The sequence below is a fragment of the Azolla caroliniana genome, unplaced genomic scaffold (genome assembly GCF_043228905.1).
Source record: "Azolla caroliniana isolate FFs.n. ecotype wild unplaced genomic scaffold, voAzoCaro1.0.p SCAF_2, whole genome shotgun sequence".
In the NCBI taxonomy this organism is placed as follows: domain Eukaryota; kingdom Viridiplantae; phylum Streptophyta; class Polypodiopsida; order Salviniales; family Salviniaceae; genus Azolla; species Azolla caroliniana.
Window position 1 is genome coordinate 22,302,325 of NW_028230437.1, and position 11,298 is coordinate 22,313,622.

Genomic DNA, 11,298 nt, shown 5'->3' on the forward strand with positions numbered 1-11,298 from the left:
GCTACAACTTCACTCCATGTCTCTTGCATTAACACTATTGGCTGCGCGGTTTGGTTGGAGAAGACCCGTCTACACCGTTGTTTCCATAGAGTCCAAAGAGTTATTGGGTTGACCAATTCCAACACAACTTGAGATTTGGCATTGATAGGAGTTGAGTGTACATTGTCGATGGTGGAGAAAGAAACCTCTTCTGCTTTTATCACCAAAACCATCCCCTCCTTCGGATGCTCGTATCTGCCAATTGGGGCATGCCATGACAACCAACATATATTTCCCCACTTAATTAAGCCTTGCACATGGCATAATTGCAATAAGCGGCCAACCCCCTGCCATATTCGATGGGACTTTGGGCAGTCCCACAAAGCGTGTCAGATTGATTCTATTGCATTTGGGCACGCTACACTATTAGGAGAGCTAAGGTTCCCACGCTGCCATGCACCAACCGGTAGTGACCTATGTATTAATAGCCATTGGAAGGTGGTGATTCGCCGTGCGTGTTGTTGTTTCCAGATATGTTTCCAAAACTTGGGGATAATTGTGTGAGGAACATGATATGTGTGCCAGACCTTTGCAGCAACCGGCTCTCGGCCGATTTGAGCAGCTAGAATATGGCGACCCAATCTAGTTGTGAATTGAAAGAAAGGGATAGGTTTGCTTCCTTGCCCCGCATAAGGATCATGCCATGTCCATTGCAAAGGGTCCCAACTAACCTTAAGTAGCCATGTGTTTTTGTGAGTACATATGTGCCAATCTGGTTGTACTTTGATAGGATCAGGAACTACAATCCATTTATGCCTAGTATACGCTAGTACTCGAATTGCCTTATTCTGTGTTGGTGTCTCATTGTCTTGCAAATCAGAGCTTGCGATCCTGTCTAGTGTTCCCTACCTCTTTGGAGCAAAGAGCCCTCCTCCTCGTAGCCTATCCATTTCTCTATTGTTGTCCTTTGATTAGCAACTTCCCTAATTAGTAAAGCATTAATGATTTGAGATCTCATAGCCCATCCGCCCTTGATTCCATGGAGTATGTTGGCTTGGTCTTGTATTGGCAATGACATAAACCGTCTCCAACATTCTATACTTTTTCCTGGACCTTCCGCAATGTATCCCCATGACAACCCCTTACTTGATCCAATTAGTTGATTAGATTCATCTTTGATACATGGGTTCCATAGGATACATTGACTGAGCCAAGCAGGTTCAGAGTTAGGTTGATCGTTGTTACCGTACGAGATGTACGGGTGATTGATAAGTGTGATAAGTGAGGGCGAAAGATGTAATGTGTTGATATGTATGTGTGATTTTATACGATTATGAGTGTGAATGTAAGTGTGAGTGTGGTAGATACAAAGAGGTGTGAGTGAGTGACTAGGTGTGAATGCCAAGGGGGCTCACACCCTTGTGGATCTACCCCTTTGTACCTATTTAACCCCTTATGGGGAATGAATGAATACATGAATAACCATTTCTCTCTCTCTCTCAATCTCTCTCTTGTCATCTCTCTCATCTATCTCCCCTTATGTTGAACCCCCTTGGGAGGGGGGTGGAGCCATTCTAGGCACCACTGTTGAAGACAAGGCCGTCAATGCGGAAGATCAAGTAGCGTTCGATTCGTATTGAATACCTGCGTATGACAGTCTCTCAAGATCGTGCACAGAGATAGAGAGAGAGAGAGAGAGAGAGAGGCACAAAGAGTCTTTCTATTCCATAGAACAATAATACAACCCAACCTTACAAAAAGGTTACAAGGTCACTTTATATAGTGACCGACTTAGGGCAACTACCATTTATGCTAATTACACAAATGGCCCAAACTTGATCTATACAAAGGGATAGTGTGAATACGTCCATTATACACTTGTATTCGACACTCCCCCGTAATGGGCGTATACATGGGTTATCTAAGATTACAGGTATAAACCTAGGTTCTCGGACATATCAGTTTTGTTCGAGTCGGCAAGGTCCGAAGGCAGAAGACCGAACTGGTCGGGTCGGAAGAGTTGAAGCCGATCATTAAGGAACTGATGTCGGTTGTCTGAAACCATCCTGCGCTGTGTCCGGCTCTAACCGGACTGGTTTGTCGTTACGCCCATCTGATGCCGAAGGGACCGAAAGCGGTCTGCCGAAAGACACTTGGTCATTCCATCTGCGACATTGTCGGTTGTGGATATTTTCTCTAGACCGATTTTCCCTGAAATGACGCAGTCCCGAACGAAGTGATATCGAACGTCGATATGTTTGGAGGCGTTGTGGTGAACCAGATTTTTCGACAAGGCAACAACACCTTGACTGTCGCTATAGACAACTGGGGCCGAGTCATGGTCGACTTGTCGAAACGTGTGCGCCAGCCGGCCGAGCCACAGAGCTTCTTTTGCAGCGTCGGACGCAGCTACATATTCTGCTTCGGTCGTTGAGGTCGCTGTGCACTCCTGAAGTTTCGACTTCCACGAAATTGCTCCATTGCCGAATTTGAAGCAGTATCCAGTTGTTGATTTCCAACTGTCTATACAGCCGGCGAAGTCCGAGTCGGTGTAACCGACTACGCCTGAGGTTCGGTTCGGACCGAAAAGAATGCCGTGGTCTTTTGTGCCAGCCAGATATTTGAACACATGCTTGACTGCGTTCCAATGCGATCGGCCAGGATTGTGCATAAATCTGCTGACGACTCCTACGGCATGAGAAATATCAGGCCGTGTCGCGACCATCAGGTACATAAGGGAGCCGACTGCCGGTGCATACGGTACCGACTTCATATCTTCCCCCTCCGGACCGGATGTCGGGCAGTCTCGCTGAGAGAGCCGAAGATTCATGGGGAGCGGGGTTGAAGCAGATTTGGCTGATTGCATGTTGAAGCGTTCCAAGACACGTCCGATATAGTCGGTCTGAGACAAAAAAAGATGTCGTTTATCGCGATGTCGACTAATCTTCATGCCGAGTATGTGTCGTGCCGGACCGAGGTCCTTCATGGCAAACTTCAACCGCAGTTGCCGAATGAGATCGGCAAGTTCGCCCACGTGGCGTCCAGAAATTAGCATGTCGTCCACGTAAATGATGAGGAAGATGGGTGATCCATCTTGAGCTGTGTTGGTAAAAAGACAATGGTCCTCATCGCTTTTTGAGAAGCCGATCGATTGGATGAAGTCGTCGAACTTCTTGTACCATTGTCGCGGTGCCTGTTTGAGGCCGTATAGACTCTTCCTGAGTCGGCAGACTAGATGTTCTTGGCCAGTTGCCACGAAGCCTTTTGGCTGCTCCATATAGATTTCCTCTTCAAGATCACCATGGAGGAAAGCTGTTTTGACATCTAGCTGAATCAGCTCCAAGTTGTCGGCTGCCACTACGCCGAGTAGGAAACGAAGGGTTGTCATTTTCACCACTGGTGAAAAAATCTCGTCGAAGTCGACGCCATATTCTTGTCGGAAGCCCTTCGCAACTAATCTGGCCTTGTACTTTGGGGTGGTCGAATCAGACGTCTCTTTTAGTCGATAAACCCACTTGCAAGGAAGAGCACGTCGATTCTTAGGTAATTCGACCAGATCCCAAGTCTTGTTTGCCCGAATGGAGTGCATTTCCGACTCCATCGCCAGATGCCAGGTGGCTGAGTCGACAGATGTCGATGCTTCTTCGTAAGACGTCGATTCGCCGGCGTCGGTGAAGAAAATTCCAGGAGAATACCTCTCCGGAGGTTGCGACAGTCTCTCGGATCGTCGAGGTATGATTGGACTGGTCGTATCGGGTATCGAGGTCGGATGGTCCGAAAGCGAATTATTCTGCTGTGCCGAGTCGGAGTTGTCCGAGTCGGTAGTGTAAGGTTCAGCTACCCGTGAAGCTGACCGTGTGTTAAGAGCGGGGCCTTCTTGAAGGGTCGGCACATCGGAAAATGTTACCCTTCGGACTTCGATCGGTGTTTTGACTGATGGATTCATAGCCGACTCGTTGAACACAACGTCCGAACTTCGAACGATTTGTCTGCGTTCGGGGTCCCAGAGTCGGTATCCCATTTCGCCGTCTGATCCATATCCAAGGAAAATGCATTTCCTGGACCGAGGTGCAAGTTTTCGGCGATCATCTTTCGGAATAAGGGCGTACGCCTCGCATCCGAAGATCCTCAGCTTGTCGTAATTCGGCTTACTGCCGATCCATAGTTCCTGAGGAATTTGAAGTCCTAGAGGTCTACTTGGCGACATATTGATTATGTGTACTGCCGTGAGTAGAGCCTCTGCCCAGAAGCCATCCGACAGTCCGGAGTGTTGGAGCATGGAAACTATCCGTTCTTGGATTGTCCGATTCATGCGTTCTGCAATCCCGTTTTGCTCTGGACTGTGTGGTGCCGTAAATTCACGTCGGATGCCGCGTTGTCGGCAGAATTTGACGAATTCTTCTGATTTGAACTCTCCCCCATTGTCGGTCCGAAAGCATTTCAGTTTTCGGTCAGTTTGATTTTCTACCATAGCGAGCCAATCGGAGAAGATCGAGAAGACACGATCTTTGGTACGAATTGGATAAGCCCACACCTTTCGAGTCGAATCATCAATAAAACTGACGAAGTAAGAGGCACCGCCGAGAGACTGATGCGGCATTGGGCCACAGACGTCCGAGTGGACTAGATCGAGAGGTCTCGTTTCTCTTGGTGCTGATGTCGGGTGTGATGCGGCTGCTTGTTTGCCATACTGGCAATGTTCGCAGAATTGATGGTCCGAGAAGGAGAGTTTAGGGATGTATCCGGCTCTAGATAGGTGCGTAATGCCGGCCTTGCTGAGGTGTCCTAATCTTCTGTGCCATAGTGACGACACAGGAATATCCACCAAAAACAGGTTACCCTCTCTGAGCGTAACATGTAACGGATACAGTGAGTGTATCTTGGGTCCTCTAGCAAGCAGGAGGTTCCCCCTGTGGAGTGTCCACCCTCCCGAAGAAAAACCGGCACGAATGCCGTCTTCATCTAGTTGTCCAACTGAGATCAATGGCCTTGAGAGCTCGGGTACATGTCAGACATTGTGAAGTACAAGTGTAGAGCCACCTGCAAGGTTGAGCTCTACTGTGCCGATTCCAATGATGTCACAGTGTTGCGAGTTGCCGACTCGAACTGAGTCGGAGTGACGGATCGTATATTGCCGAAATTGGGATCGATGAGGAGTCACGTGAAATGACGCGCCCGAATCTAAGAGCCATGTGCTCGATTCTTCAGTCGTGAGCAGAACTTCTGATCCGACTGGATTTTCGATTGATAGTATATTCGGGTCGTTTGGTAGCACATCAGCTGAGAAGCTGACGTAATTGATCTCCTCATGCCGGCCACTCTTCTTGTCTGATTTCTGAGACTTGTCGTTCTTGTTCTTGAGTGCGCGGCAGTCGGCTTTGATGTGTCCGGGTTTCTTGCAATAGTTGCAGATTCGGTTATCCCGTGACTGGCTCCGTCTTCGCTGATTGTTCGGCTGCCGTGAGGAATCTCTTCCTCATATGTTCGATCGGTCTGTCGAACCTTGTACTACATAAGCGTCTTCTGTTGAGTCTTTGGCGAAAGACTTTCTCCGAGCTGCTTCGGTCAGGATTGCGCTCGTGACTTCGGAGTATTTAACAGCCGTGGTTGACGCGTTGCACACGGTTGTGACGAAAGTTTCCCATGATGAGGGAAGGCTGCTCATGAGTATCATTGCTCTGAGTTCATCCTCGATTGCCGTCCCCTGAGATGAGATTTGGGAGCTTATGCTTTCGTACTCATTGAGATGTGCTTGAACCGAATCTGATTCTTTCATTCGCAAGTTGTAGAGGCGCCGGATCAGAAACATCTTTGTTGCAGCGACCTTCTTTTCGTAGGTGTCCGATAGTGTTTTCCATAGTTCGAATGCTGTCGTACACGATTGCACCGTAAAGTATACCGATTCCGATAGGTGCATCCGAATCGTGGCGCGGACGATTCTGTCCAGCTTCTACCACTCAATTGGTTTGTATCCTTCTGGAGGTTCTTCATTTTCGATGGGATCGATTTGCCCCTTGACTATGAGATAGTCCTGCATTTGCTCCTTCCAGAAATTGAAGTTCGATCCATCGAACTTTCGTAGACTCATTTCTGACGAGCCGGATGTTGATGCCATCAAATTTGGTTTCGGTTGACGAAGCTCGGTTCGGAGTTGACTACGAACCTTGTTGGAGTGCAGCCGGTTGGCTCACCCGATATCGTTCTAGTCGGATTTGAACCCGAGTCGGTTCGGCTTCGGATGTATGTATTGTTGAACTTGCTCGAATTGACTCCGGTAACTTGAGGGACAGAACCGTCTGGTCTTCCCGAATGTTGCCGAGTCGGAGTGAGCCCGGTTCGCTTCCGAATATATATGCCAAGTACCGATTATTGAAACCGATTGTCTGGACCGATTCTGCTTCGGGTGACTGCAGCGACGAGAAGAGACGGATCCAACTGATCCTCCCGAATGTTGATCAGCCGGATGAAGCACGAATTGGGGTTGTTGTCTTGAGACCGATCTGCACCGAGTGGTTACAATGAGCGGCGAGCAACGTTTGATGACCTCTTCGGATGCCGTTTAACCGAGTGGAGCACGATCGTGTCAATGTTGCACAAGGGGATTTCACCTCGAGCGGTTACGATCACAAGGAACAGAGTACAACCGGCTGGCTTACTCCAAGCGAAGATGATCTAACGCGATGAGATGCAAGCCTCGTTTTTCTTCTTCTTCTCTCTTCTTCGAATGACGCAAGAAACCGAACGCTGTGCAGGCTGAGACGACGGCCGACAGCGGGTTGAGGAACCTTCGCTCTGATACCAAATGTTGAAGACAAAGGCCGTCAATGCGGAAGATCAAATAGCATTCGATTCGAGGTTGAGTACCTGCGTATGACAGTTTCTGAGATCGTGCACAGAGAGAGAGAGAGAGAGAGAGAGAGGAGGCACAAAAGAGTCTTTCTATTCCATAGAACAATAATACAACCCAACCTTACAAAAAGGTTACAAGGTCACTTTATATAGTGACCGACTTAGGGCAACTACCATTTATGCTAATTACACAAATGGCCCAAACTTGATCTATACAAAGGGATAGTGTGAATACGTCCATTATACACTTGTATTCGACAGCAGGCTGGCTATTCTATTTTCCTCCAGTTCCAACAGCATCTCCATCCGGATTCGTTCGGATTCCTTCTCGCTTAACCGCTCCTTAACCTGTATTCTTAAGCTAGGAATTTGGAATTCTACTGGCATGACTGCTTCCAAGCCGAATGCCAGTCGGAACGGGGTCGTCCGGATGCTAGTCTTGTACGCCGTTCGGTACGCCCACAACACGCTCTGCAACTTCGTGTCCCAGTCGGTCTGGTTCTCATTGACGATTTTTCTAAGGATGTTCTGTAGCGTTTTGTTCGTTGATTCCGCTAATCCGTTGGCTTGAGGGTAGTAGGGAGTGCTTCGTTTGTGTACTACCGCATAGAATGATGTCAAACTTTCCACCACCTGCCCGAGGAAATGTCCTCCCTGGTCACTGATCAGCTCAATCGGGCATCCGTACCGACACCATATGCATTCGTATAAAAATTTGGCCGTGGACGCCGCCGTGTTGTCCCGTAATGCCTTTGCTTCTACCCATTTCGTGCAGTAGTCGGTAGCCACTATTATATACCGATTTCCGGTCCGCATTGCCGGTGGCTTGAAGGGACCGACAAAGTCCAAGCCCCACTTTTGGAATGGTTCTAATGGCAAGACCGGGTGATGTGGCATCCGGGCCTGCTCCGTGGGTTGGCCCAGTCGTTGACACAGGTCGCATTCCCTGCTATACTTAACGACATCTCTCATGGTAGTCGGCCACCATAGTCCGCTCTGCCATATCTTCCGGGCTGTTGTTTCGCCGGCATAATGCCCGCCTGCAATTCCACAGTGGGCTTCCCTCAGGATCAGATCCTTTTCATCGCTCCGCACTGCTCGCCTCCATACGCCATCTGCCCCCTTGTGATAGAGGGTGTCTCCTACCAAGCAGAAATGTCTGCTCCGTACTGCCATCCTTTTCCGTTCGTCTCGGTCCAGGTTTTCCGGGGGAACTCCGGTGCTCAGGAACTGATGCATTTCGGTTAACCATTTGTCTTCGTCCGCTACTGTGGCCTCCGTTGCCGGTGCCGTCGTGACCCTAAACAGCTCGGCGTCGGGAAATTCGTCCTGTACGCCGTCCCCTGATTCTCCGGATTCTAGTCTGCTTAGGTAGTCTGCTACCGCATGCTGCACCCCGGGTCGGTGGAAAATGTCGAATTCGAATTCCTGTAATAGCAGCGTCCATCGTGCGAGTTTTCCTGTCAGGGCTGCCTTTGAGACCAGGTAGAGTAGTGCCGAGTGGTCAACGTGGAAGGAGAACTTCCGTCCGAGCAGATAGTGCCTGTACTTTGTGACACTGTACACCATTCCTAATGCCTCTCGTTCCGTTGTAGAGTAGTTCTGTTCGGCTTTCGAGAGTTTCCTGCTTGCGTAGTACACCGGCCGATACCATTTCGGTTCCGTGAGTTGCATCAAAACGCTGCCGATTGCTACGTCCGACGCGTCGACGAAGACGTGAAAGCTTTTACTCCAGTCCGGCGGCTGCACCACCGGAGCTTGTGACAGCATGACCTTCAACGCTTGGTAGGCTTTCTCCTCCGTTTCTGTCCATTGGAAAGGTTCTCTATGTACAGCAGCGTGCAATGGTGTAGCAAAGTCGGCAAGGTGCCGTATCATCCGACTATGCCACCTTATTTGACCAAGGAATCGGCTTAAAGCCTTTGCGTTATTCGGTGCCGGTGCGTCGAGAATTGCCTTTACTTTATTCGGATCTACCGCGATTCCTTCCCGACTCACCACGTGCCCTAACAAGTTGCCGCTTGCGACTCCAAAGACGCACTTAGCCGGGTTCAGACTTAATCGGTACTCGCGGCACTTTTCTAAGCATAGTCGTAGGTGATCGAGATGCTCTCCGTGTCGGCTGTAGACGGCGAAATCGTCTAGGAAGACCTGCATAAAACCGGGAATAAAATCCCCGAAGATTTCCATAATTATCCTTTGAAATGTTGCAGGGGCTGTCTTTAATCCGAACATCATCACGACCGCGACGAACACTCCCCATTCCGTCACGAACGCTGTTTTCTCTTGGTCGGCCGGGTTCATTCGGATTTGGTTGTAGCCGCTGAATCCATCCAGGAAGCTGTAAACTTCGTGGCCGGCCACCGCATCTAGCACGCCGTCCGTGAATGGTAGTGGAAAAGCGTCGGTCACTGTCGCGGCATTTAGTTTTCTGTAGTCCACACATACCCGGATTTTGCCGTTCTTTTTCGGGACCACCACTATCGGGCTCAGCCAGGTTGCCTGCTTGACTGGTCGGATAAATCCGACCCGGAGAAGCTTGTCAATTTCCTCCTTCACCTTTGCCGCATAGTTTGGATTCATCCGGTACCGGCGTTGAGCGATGGGTTTCGCGTCTGTACTTAGATGAATTTGGTGCTGGTAGAGCTGGGGGTCCAGCCCTCGCATGTCTTCGTATGACCATGTGAACACGTCCTTGAAATCCGTTAACAGTGCTACCATTGCCTGTTTTTCCTCCTTCGGCAATTCCTTCGCGACTTTTACCGGTCGGGGTTGTTTTGTTGTGCCGAGGTCCACCTCTTCCAGCTGGGATGCTTTCACCCTTTGGGATATCGTCATTTCTCTTTCTAGGGCTTCCTGTGCTTGGCGTAGTTCCCGGATCGCCGCTTTGTCCGGCTCGTCCGGCATTGTGATGTACGGCTCTACTGCTGTCGTGATATCCACCTCAAAAAGTGGGACGATCTGTGGGTGTTCCTCGAGGTACCGATCAACTTCCTCATCCGGTAAGCCCTCCAACATGTTGATGCTTTCGGCATATAAAGGGGTTGCCTCCTTGCTAGTGAGCACCCGTGGTTGCGTGGCTACCCGTACCTTTGTTTTCCCTCGTCGGAACGTGATCATATTCTTTTGCCAGTTTTGCTTGATATGCGCCGTTCGCAGCCATGGTCGTCCTAACAGTAGGGGATATGCGCCTTGTACATTCAGCTTTAGTACCACGGCCGATATCCGGAATACGTGGCCTCCTATCGTTACTTCCAAGTCCCGGATAAGACCGGTTGGTCGGACTGAGCTTGTATCCGCCATGCGTAACCAGAAGGGGCATGGTTCCCACTCCTGGATGCCTAGGTCGTCGCATGTCTGTCGACTGATGACGTTCACCCCGGAGCCTCCGTCAATAATTGTTCCTGGAATCTCCTTTCCTTTGACGATTGTCGTGATTGCTGGGCTACTGGTATCGACCACCGCTGGGCCTTCCTCCGGGTTGGAGAAAAATGCCGGTGCTGGCGTCGGCGTCGGTTTGCTCACGGCGGCTTGTAAGTCTGCTATAAACCGCGGCACCAACTGCAGTAACCGTGCCAACGGCAGCACGATCTGACAATCTTGTAGTGCTTGCCATGTCGGGTTTTCTCCTGGCTGTTCGATTTCCTCATCCTTTGGCATATTTTGGTCTCTTACTTCCGCCGCACCTTGTTCGTTGGCTTCTTTGATCCATTGTGCCGCTTGTTTTCTGATTGCTTCCTGGGCTTCCCATTCGGCGGCCTTCCCCTTCGACCGCATGGTAACCTGCTGTACTTCGGCTGTCACCATGTTGACTGCTGGCTGCTTGTCGGCTGTTTTGCTTGGGCATTGATTACTGTAATGCCCCTCTTTTCGGCAGTAATAACAGTACACCCTGTGCGTGTTGCTGGATTCTCCTTTTTCCCATGTTTGGGGAAGGGGCATTCCCCGGCGGTTGTCCTCGGTTTTTCGGTTCTCCGGTGCCGCTACTGGTTTGTCATTCCTTGTTGCCTCCCGACGCTCCTCTCTACGGAAAAATCCACGCCTTTGGTTCCGTCGGAAATTCCGGTTCCCTGGCCGCCTTTCTTCTCTGCGTCGCTCGTATTCCGGGGATTCGTCTCGGTCGTACCGGTCCCGGGGGTAGCTATCCCTGCGGTTCTCCTCTCGGTCATAGCTGTCGCGTCTTCTATCGGGGTATCTGTCGCCGCGTTCTCGTCGGTAGCGGTCGTCCCTCCGGAATCGATCCTCTTCCGGGTCCCGATTGCGCGGTTCTATGTGTCGGACCGGTGCCGCTTGTCGAGTTAACAGGTTATACTCGCATCGGTTCGTTGTGTGGGCGCGAGAATTGCATATCATGCACTGTGCACGCAGGGTGCAGTCGACGGTCGAGTGCCCCGAATTTAGGCATGTTGTGCATTGTAGGGCTTGTCGGAACCGGAGGTCCTCCTCCTTCGGAAGCGCCTGGTGTAACGC

The 11,298-nt window shown here is 50.3% G+C and overlaps 1 protein-coding gene across 1 annotated transcript in view; it reads right to left on the reverse strand.

Moving 5' to 3' along the window:
* Positions 1-10,664, reverse strand: part of LOC147867604 (aquaporin TIP1-2-like) — a 30,626-nt gene extending 19,962 nt beyond the window's left edge. The window contains exon 1 of the mRNA XM_087315387.1: positions 10,657-10,664. The gene's annotated coding sequence lies outside the window, so the exon portion shown is untranslated. The remainder of the gene's footprint in view (positions 1-10,656) is intronic.
* Between the last annotated feature and the right edge of the window lie 634 nt (positions 10,665-11,298).